Consider the following 10,988-nt stretch of genomic DNA (forward strand, 5'->3'; position numbering starts at 1 on the left):
AAAGGCCGACCACCGGAGCCACCTCAGTTAATACAGCAAAAGGGAGACAAGAAGATGAAAGGATGGCTCCCAACCGCATCGACTGGTGAAAGAAAACCTCCATAAAGGTATTGATGTGGAAAAGATAAAAGAGGGAATCAGTGATGTGGTGACCACAAGAAGAAAAGTTCACCTGCATTTAAGGAACATCTAAGAAAGAATTTCTCATGGACAAAGATCATTAAATATGGGTTTGAGTCTCCGCAGGGAACACTTATAGGGGCCGTTAGCTCATGCAGGCACCTTGCAGGAAAATCATGTGTAAAATATATCAGTGTATGTATAACACTGAAAAGCAACAGTCCATTTTAATTGTACCTGCATTATCCACAGACTGTTCCCAATGGTACCCCCCATTTATCCTGTAATATCTCCAACCAACAAAACCCACCACTCAATGTGCGTAGAATATGTGAGCCTTATTAATAACTCAAAGAGATGATTTTTCTTATACATTATTCAGATTACTTGGTACCACAAGAGACTTGGGAGAAGAGTTAACAGCATTGTATTGCCGTGGGAGGGCCGTGAGTTTGGCATCTCAGTGCCTTTCACTAACCCCCAGCTGCCGAGGAGGCACACTATTTGCCAAAGGACAAAATTGATAGTATGTCATAAGTGAGTCTCCAGGTAGTGATTTGAGAGACACATCATTTTTACATTCGCACTTCAGCAGAATTATTAATGGGTCTTTGGGCAGGAACATATCTCTCTCTGGTCTCTCCCTCTCTCTGTGTACTTTGGATGAGACTGGATGCAGTGCATTATAATAAGTATATTATCATTTAAACTTGTTTGTTAGAGTGATACACCCTTACAATGGCCCATCAAGAGTTCATTAGTGAAGGCTAACAGCAGTGAACACTCAAAGAGCATACTGAATGCATACATGGTCCTTATCTGTGATAGTAAACCAGATAAATACATACCAATGACATAAAATGTGTGTTTTTATGGTATACAGTACCACCTGGTTTTATTTTTCGAGTAAGCCTAAGTTGTAAGACTGTAGCAGTGTATATGTGTGAGGGTGGAAATAGCTCTCAAACCATGCTACAACTACAGTGTGTTCATGTACATTAATACATAGACATTTACAGATTTATCAAGACCAATAGATAGCCTTAATAGCCTATATGACCAAATCACCCCTTTTCAGTTTAATGTAGGCCAACTCGAACCCCCCCCCCCAGCCACAATATCCTAACATATCAGTGTCTCAGTATGTCTGCAGTCCTGTTTTTTGAAAACAAATATATATGGTTGCCCTAGCATTTGGATCAAATGTTTTTAAGATGATGATCAGTGTGCATTCAACCATTCTAAACATTTGAATGGTACTGTATGCATTATGTTCTTTGACATATTACAAATCATAAAAACTAAGCAAACCATCAACAACATGCAATCCTTAAATCAGGTGAGCTGCTGGTGTAACTGAACCAGTCCATACAGCGAAGTCGATAACCAAACCTGTGTTCTTCTGACTAACTTTACTGATGGACACATTTAACACATTAGGACTACTGATGACTAGCTTTATGTTTACTTGTATTTATTCCAGTTGTGTCTGGTGTTGTACAGGTAAACCACAGTCACTACTGAGATAAACAGTTAGTAAAGTAAGAGTAAAAGCAAGAGAGTACAATAAAGACTATATAAGAGCAAACGAATGTAGCTACCCCCTCATGAGCCTGTACACTAGACTTTTAAGTGATATAACAGTCATTTCACATGTGAGAGGACAGTGTGTACTGAGAAGAGCATCATGTTCATGTTCAAAGTAGGAGCACAAGAGAATTAGCGCAAATGCAAAAATGTGATTTCCCTAGTGTCTCCTTAGTCTTGTGTGATGGGTGCTTTGGTAGATGGGTGTAAATACCTCTGTAGGCCTTGGACATGTGCTGTCAATTGTCAATACACTTCCTTCGTCTCACCTTCACTCTCTCTCTGTCTCTGAGAAGCACTCTTTGGTCAAAGGATTCCGTTTCTTGGCTTTTTCAGTCAGATCATCCTGTCAGCTTGTGTATGCAGTGTAGAAAGAGGAAAAAGCAATCATGTATAGCTCTCTCATTCTCTCTCTGTCTCTAGCCCAGGGGGAAAGACCAGCTGTCATCCCCCAGTGCACTTGGGACCCCCGGGGGTACCTGGGGACCACAAGGCCATCAGGGCTTCGTGGATCCAGTCAGTCAGAGAGCATCCACCCTGTGCTTCCTTCAGACAGCAGTTACCCCCCTCCTTTCTGTTTCCATTTCTCTCTCTGTCTGTGACAGATGAGCTAGGACAGTGTGAAGATGTGCATCTGTCCATACAGCGAACATGCATTAAAGCAAGTGCTGTCTGACAGAGGCACTGGGCTCATCCTCCATAAGTTAGATAAAGATGAACTGGACTAACGTGTGGCAAGTGAATTGGGGGTGGGCAATATTATTAAATTGGAAAATTTGTCCCAAAATGCAGTCATTTGTGGCCAGTGTTAGAACACTGAACAAATGCATGCAGCATAAAAAGAGACAAAATAGTGCAAAATAATCATTTTGAGCTGTTTGGTATGTAGGCTACCAGTTATGTTCTAACACACATGCATACAAGAACATGGTGACAGTCGCTTAAGGTTATAGTGACTTATGGTAATAGTAAAGAGGTGGTTAAACTGACGATGTCCGATGCCATAATATGCTCTGGCCCCATTCCAGTGAGTTGCTGTGCTGCGACTTACAGCAGACTTACAGCGCTGAACCGCTGAATGTCCAAGTAGTGTTCAGAAAATCGATTGGGTTTTATAGACATTTGGTTAATGTTCGAGGGCAAGTCTGGTCTTATGAGCATGGATAGGGTCCACCCCAGACGGGAGGGTACCTTACCTTTCTGAAGCATAGCCCTTGGTCTTTGAGTTAGTAGGCAGAGAAGTGTTATATGCTGCTGACAATCCAGTGCTGGGACCAAGCTGCAGACAGACAGACTATCTGCAAGCTGCCTTAAGGCGTTGAACAGCCCATGTCAAAAATTTATTCAGCGTACAATATTCAAATTGTTACAGCACCACCTAAAGTTTGAACTACTCTATGCTAAATACTATTTATACAATCAGTACTAAATGATCAAATACTGCACAGGTAAACATGCAGTAAAGGTAGGCAAAGCATACAGCAGGCTTTCTCATTTAGTAGCATCATCATAAGAACAGCTAGGGATGAAGTAAGAACAATATGAAACCGCAAAACCAAACCAAGCCGCTATCCGATAAATGATGGCAATCTAACCTATTCGCAAAATCACAGACAGAAATGAATAATGGCATGTTTAACCTCACCCAATGAACACGGAATATGATGTGAGAACCGAACCGAACTACTTCAGCCTTTAAGCACAACCAAGGGGTGGTACATTGTGAGCATGTTTTGAAAAACAAATTCTAGATTATCAAACAACCTAGAAATAATTACTGTACTGTTTTGTATTCTGACCATCTGAACTCGGCATATGGCCTACTTATTAGAGCATAACTTGCTAATACTCATTTTAATGTCTAATAATAAATAATGTTTCAGGCCAATGTTGTTGTACATTACTTTTACACTTTCTAGTGTATTAGACAAATTTGATTAATGAAGCTTCAAGAGGAATGAATCTTCAAGAGGTCTTTTAGTAATTACTGATTGTGTAAAGCTGCTTTGTCATAACAACAGTTGTAAAAAGCGCTATTCAAATAAATTTGATTTGATTGCAAAGTTCTTACTTAAAAATACCTTATGTACAAGACATTAAGCCCCCTCAGCAGCTAGTCTAATGTCACACAAACTAGCTACAGTGTGAACTTCAGCATTAGCTTTACCATTAGCTCACCTTCTAATGGCTACAGACAAGAGCGTGTTAAATATGTAGTGATATATGTATGTATCTGGTACACAGCTCATCTCTGTGCTCTGGCAAAAGCCTGAATGGCAGAAAGATGCCGGGCTACTGACACCTGCTGCTTTAGCACTGGATGGGCAAGCAAGACACAAGTATGGGAAAGAAAAGAATGTAGAGCTGAACTGCAGAGAAATATATATTGTTGTGTGCACCACTAGTAGGGCAGAGTGATGCAGACCATTTCTATAGCGGCTAATTGGTTTTAATGGTTAATTCTATGTGTTGTTGATATTTTGGCATAGTTTGTTACCTTGGAACAACACAACATTTTTTTTTTGAAAAAAGGCAAATCATTCCACATAAAACTCGAAATGGACTGGACCAAATTATTTGCACCCTTAACCTGGAAACAAAAACTGAAATAACTGAAGCTTGCTGTAACTATAATGTTTTTTTTTATACCTCTCCACTGAAAGGTCTCAGTTTTGAAGTGTGCCGTATACCATATGAGTTTGTTCCACAGGTGTTCCATAGAAATATAGATCTGGACTCATTGCTGACCACTTCAGAACAGAAGTGTTTTATCTTCAACGATTCCTGGGTGCTTTATGAAGTATGCTTTGGGCTATTGTCCTGCTGAGAGACACATGATCTCTGACAGAGGCCCAGCTTTCTGACACTGGACTCTACATTGTCCAGAGCTCTGAAATTCAGTGGTAGCCTTAAGATTTTATAATGCCATGCCCACAGTCAAGGCATCCAGAGACAGAAGCAACATTACATTACATTTACATTAATGGCATTTAGCTAATGCTCTTATCCAGAGCGACTTCCAAGGTTACTCGTATTACAGAGGTGGGTTACATGCAGTGTTAGGAGTGTTGCCCAAGGACCTGTATTGGTGTAGTGCACCCAGACTGGGAATCGAACCCTACTCTCCCACATGATGTAATAGCTCACTGGCAGGTATTGGTTATCTCTTGCGCCACACCAATCAAACCAAGCAACAAAACAACCCCATCTTTGAACCTCCACCATGAAGACTGTAGCCATGTTCTTTTCTTAGAAAGCCTCATTTTATTTTCTGTAAATGGTACAGTGATGTGCTTTACCGAAAAGCTCTATTAGGGTCTCCTTGGTTCACAGGACATTCTCCCAGAAGGGTTGTAGCTTTCTGGAAAACTCCAGTCTGGCTTTTTTATGTCCCTGGGTACCATAGCATCCCATTTCATTCAGATGGTGACAGATGGAAGAGGATTGCGAGATAACATGTTTTACCTTGTGTCTACAGGTCAACTTGAATTTGTTTGGAAGATCTGGAGAAGGACTTGTAACAGAGATCACTTAAATGCCATGACACACCTTATAGTGACACAAAGATCTAATTTCTCACTTAATTATTCCTTATTTGCTGATCTAAAGCCATTGACCTCAGTGGACATGGGACCGCATTGCACAGATCCCCCCCAAATTCTCAACCAGCGACACTGAACATAACACATCCTGTCCCTATATTCTCCCGTGGGAGTGCCGAGAAAAAGATACTTCCTGCTCCAGCACCATGACCTCATAGCATTACACCAACTCTTACAGGCTGGAAAATATGACTACAACCCATGGGAATACCATCAGCCGTTGGCCGGGTGTGGCTGAAGAGGAGCGGGAATATGTGTGTATGTGCAATTTGTGCTTGTGTGCTGCGCTGGACATATTAGACCCCAGCCTCCAACATGAAATAAAAGGATCGTAGGTTAGAGATGGCTATTTTAACATTATTGGAAATATTACAAAAGATTTTCCTGAATACACCAAAAATTCAAATGAAATAATGGATTAATATTTTTAAAGACATAAACCATAACAGATATGGAAGTTCTTGATTTATCTTTGTTTTAGGTAAGAGTAATTTAACATACTGTGTAGTTATAGATTGGACCTTATTGCTATCAGCTATACCTGGGTTTCCCAAGTCTTAGAACAAAGATGATTCCTAAATGATCAAGCAAGCATCACACTCAACACTTTCACTCTGTTGGATAACACTAAAATGCTTTTGTAATGCTGGGGCCTGTTTTTACGCCTTACAAAGCAGAAAGGAAGACTGATAATGCAATATGCTTGTTTAAAATATAGTTGCATACAATAGAGTGGACACTCTTCACCAAATTACACATTCTCATTAGTAGTAAACAGCCTCTGTGTCTGATCAAACATAAATTAGTGTTGCCCATGCAAATGGTTGAACATCTTACAGTGTCCATAGTTAGTAACACCTCCTTTGACAGAAATCACAGTTTGCTAATTATTTTTGTAGCCTACACAGTATAGTGGTGCACCACTCTTTCCCGCAGGTTTTTGGCCTTTCTTACCAGCATGAGAACAGTTGTCTTGAGCTCCATAGATCCCATGTAGTGTAATTTCTTAATTACATTCCACAGTGTAGTTAAAGTGTCATAAAGTTTGGAAATTTGATTTAGCTGACAATTTGTATTGCAATTACAATTTCATCAGGTCAGGTGCATAAAAGGTGCATAAATACAACATGATAAAAAATCTGAACCTTTTGCAATCTTTTGCACAGATCACATTGATTATTTTGTTATTTTCTATGTATTGAAAAGGTTTTTGAAACAATTGAAAAGATTGAAAGTATTCATAAAAATAATATTTATAAAACATTTACATTTTTATTTAAATACACTGCAACAGAATGAAGAATAATTTAAGAACAATTTAAGATAAATGATTTATTTAGTCACCCAATAATTACTGTACTGGTATGAAGGGTGTAAATACTGTTGATTTTGATATCTAGACATCATCACTGTCATCTGACATTATTTTTACCACTGCAAGTCTGACAGATTTATTAGATTTTCATTCACATGTATTCAATTTTTTAATGTGTTACTCATTTCTCATTTCAGACTTGGACTTGGATTTCTGTGGAGCTGCGTTGAGACTACATCCAAAGCACTTAAAAAAAGCACTACACAGATAAAGTTAAGGTCAACATAAATTTTCTTAACTTACTTTCTCCTGTAGAATTTAACATGCTTAACATGTTTTTGTTTTGTGCTTCATACAAACACCTGCAATTTCAATGGGTTGAGCTTAACTGTGGTTGGTTGAATCAGATGTACTGTGAATTATAACCAAGCAGTTTTTATATGTGGATGGTATTGGATTGGGGAAAAAACCTTTTAAAACTGTAATGTTTTAGCTGGTTGGTAACTGTCACCTCCACCGTGAATAATTATGTAAAGACTCAGTAAGTTTTTGATTTATTTCACACCCAACTAAACTAAATAAACTAAATGACTTTTTATTTCTTACCAACTGAGTAATGTAGAAAGTAAAAAAACACAAAAATAATATATATATATATATATGTTATTATATATTATCTTGATATTAAAATGCATATCAGATGTGAATAAACTACACATTCCAGAGTTGAATTTAATTGTATCTGCGTACATTACCACACCTTTTGTAACGCAGTCCTCTTAATTTCAAGGCACCATAATGTTTGGGATATTGGCTTCGCAGATGTTTGATTACTCAGGTGTGTTCCGTTGCTTCATTAGATATATAGGCTCGCTTCTAAGCTTTCAAACACCTTTGGAATTTGTAGTTGCCATTCAACATGAGGACAAGAGCTGTGGTAATGAAAGTCAAAGAAGCTCTTACAAGACTGAAAAACAAGAATAAAATGTATATCATTAAGAAGAAATAATGCTGTGGCCAAGTCATTAATCACAAAGGGGAGGGTAAGCCAAGGAAGTATGGTAAACTATGAACTATGGTGAAGAAAAAAACTTAATTGTCTGTCCTGCACATCAGAAACAGCCTTCAGGAGACGGGGTGCATTTACCAGAGAGTACTAACTGAGGAAGATGGCTGCAATGCAATATGCAAATCACTTCACAGAATAGATTTTATCTGTACACCCGAGCTTAACAGATGTATGTGGTATTAAGGTGACTTTTCACCATTTAATCATAATTTATAAGTAGTTCTGACCAGAGGAGGATGGGCCCTTCTTGTGAGTCTTGGTTTCTGTCCAAGGTTTCTTCCACCAACTTTGAGGGAGTTGCTCATGTTTCATGTTTCAGTGTGGACTGCCTACGATTCAAAACATACCATCTCAAAAAGTACTGAAACACTTATCTCTCATTGAAAATGAGACACGTCACACTGCTAGAGCAAATGCCACACTTTATTAGGTCAAATGTACCATACATACATTTCCATCTATATTCTATTCCAGTGTAAATCTTGGTATAAGAGGGAATTAGTTACCATTTCATTACTGCAAAATACATGTTACTACATACTGCATGTTGTTTTCTGTATATGGAGCTCTAAGGTGCAAAAATCAGCACATATTCAGCTCTGCTGCAGCACCCATAGCCATGACCAGTATCAGGTGACCACCAAGGCTTCCTTTTTAATTGTTTTTATTGCAATGATATAAAAATGGCCGGAAAGGCTGTGCATTGTTAGCAGCCGCATCAACGCGGGGTCTTTGTCATCAGATTTGTTTCATCTGGGTCAGTGCCCTTGGACTTTCAGCAAATTTCCAACTGCTTTGTGGGTGCGTGTATGTATATGTGTGTATACTGTATGTCTGTGTGTGTGTGTGTGAAGCGTGTGGCCCAGTCCCAAGGTCAGGCAGGAAATGTCTGTGCAGATGTTGCCGTCATTTAAGGGTGCGATGAGAAGCTGTGCTTGAGACCGGAGACAGGAAGCAGCTTTGTAGTTTATTATATAGTTACATTCTCTTCCTTTCGAATATATTGTATTCTAAATACTGCTCTTTCCCCTCATATGGCTAAAATGACATGGTACCACTCTTTTCTTTTTTTCTGATGCTAATATTGAAACCTTGATCAACCAGTACGGTTACTGCTTTAAAATATGCTGTTTTACTGCCTTCAGTTAAGATGGTGGCCTAAAAATTATTATTATGATCAAATTACACAAACACACTACTAACACTCAGGATACATAGATTAGCATAGATTACAGTTATATCAGGATATCATGCAGCTGTGATGTAAATAAGGTAATTCAGAGTGCTTTGGTGTAAAATGATTCCATATTTCTATCAGTGTAAATTTGTAACATATTCTATTCTTTGTTGAAATAAATGTCCAAATTCTTTAGTTCGGATAACATTTCAGGTCACAGTTATTAATTATTAAGTGTGATATTAGTGTGATTATGTATCAGTGATTTTATTATTTTATTTTATTATATTTTATTATATTTTATTTAGTTTTTTAGTATGTTTCTTCAAACATTTCCATAAAGTCAGTGTTTCTCTTACTGTAAACATTGTGTGAGAAACCTTCTCTTGTGAACAGTATTATATCAGGATATCACCCACAGTGTGAATGTGTTTAAGCTTCAATTTGTTAGGACTGACTTTATTTACTTCATGCTGACTTTATGATTTATTATTTTCTCCACATGATGTCAGCACACTTCATGTTTGAGAGTAGGTTATATGCAAGAGTAAAGTTACAAGGAGGGATTGGGGCTATGGTAATGATATAACATCTCAAAGACGGTTTGACAATGGACAACAATGGATTCAATATTTACAAATATAGGAAATAAATAAATAATACTTTTTACTCATTACTGTATAGCTTTAAGTAAATTTCCCAAATGTTCTGAAGTTCTGCATAGTTGATGGTTCATTCTAGAGAAATGCACAGAGTCCAGATTTGTAGCCGTGTAAATTCCATTCCATCCAAGGCAAGTGTCAATAGACTCCGAACTCCTCTGAAGATACTTTCGAGCCTTGACCCTGCCCATAATGAGTACCCAATACCCAACATTTGCAAACAATACACAGTTCCTAGAACCTGAATGTAGAGCATGCTAACGTTTGCCTGTGGAGTAGAAAAAAGTGCAAATTTAATATAAACTTGTAATACATACTGTATATTAGTGCTTTATTGAAAGTGAATATTGCATTTGCACTAGTCTTGATCTATAATAATACTCATTAAAAGAGAATTTATTTTTTCTTAGTAATCTACACATCTTTTCATTATACTTGAAGTGTTTGAAACCTGTGGAAGAAGCAGAAAGTTGGTCTCCTCTCACAGACTAGATGGCGCTCTTCAACCAAAAACATCTCCACTGTGGACAGTGTGGGATAAGATATCTTCTTAATCTGTGCACTTATTCTCCTCTCTGTGGACTCACGGGGGCAAAGCCTCCTTGGCCGGTCTCTATGGCGTGGACGTGTGTTCTGGAGGCATCAGTGAGCACCAGAAAAATCCCCGGCACGTTGCCATGCTTTCCGTCCATTAAAATGCGAGCATCCACACATGTCATCACGGTTTAAAACAGCACAGTCAATGATCACTGGACAGCTGAGACTGCTGAGAGCAAATCCTCATGATCCAGAGTCAAGTGATATGCAGCACACAGCTCTGCTTGATCATGAGGGCAAGCCTCTGCATTTACACCTATCAGCCATAACATTAAAATCACCTGCTTAATATAGCGTAGGTCTCCCTGGTGCCAAAACAGCTTTGAGCTGTTAAAGCATGGACTCTACAAGACCTCTGAAGGATATGAGAATATTTAAGTCCTGTAGTTTGTAAGGTGGGGCCTCCATGGATTGCATCAATGAGCTTTGGGTGCTTATGATCCTGTCACTGTCACCAGTTGTCCTTCCTTTGAGCACTTTTGTTGGGCACTAACTCCAGCAAATTAGGAATACCACACAAGACCTGCCATTTTGGAGATGTTCTGACCCAGTTGTTTATCTATCAAAAATGTAGTGCTGATTTTTCAGATGTTTGTGTTGGCGATATTGTGGTGACAATTAAGGAATGATAAATCATCCTTATTGCTACATATACTGACATTATTAAAAAATTGCATTGTGGTAACACGCAGGGGTGCTGCCAGGGATTTCGGGCCCCATGAAAAGATATTACACTGGGCCCCCCAACTCGACCAATTCTGCCAAAATACTCAATAATCCATTTTTAGGGCCCCTGTTAGTCACAGGCTATAAGAATCATTCTTACCTCGACCCCATGCCCCTTAGAGCACCGGGCCAT

This window comes from Salminus brasiliensis, chromosome 18 (genome assembly GCF_030463535.1).
Source record: "Salminus brasiliensis chromosome 18, fSalBra1.hap2, whole genome shotgun sequence".
Classification (NCBI taxonomy): Eukaryota; Metazoa; Chordata; class Actinopteri; order Characiformes; family Bryconidae; genus Salminus; species Salminus brasiliensis.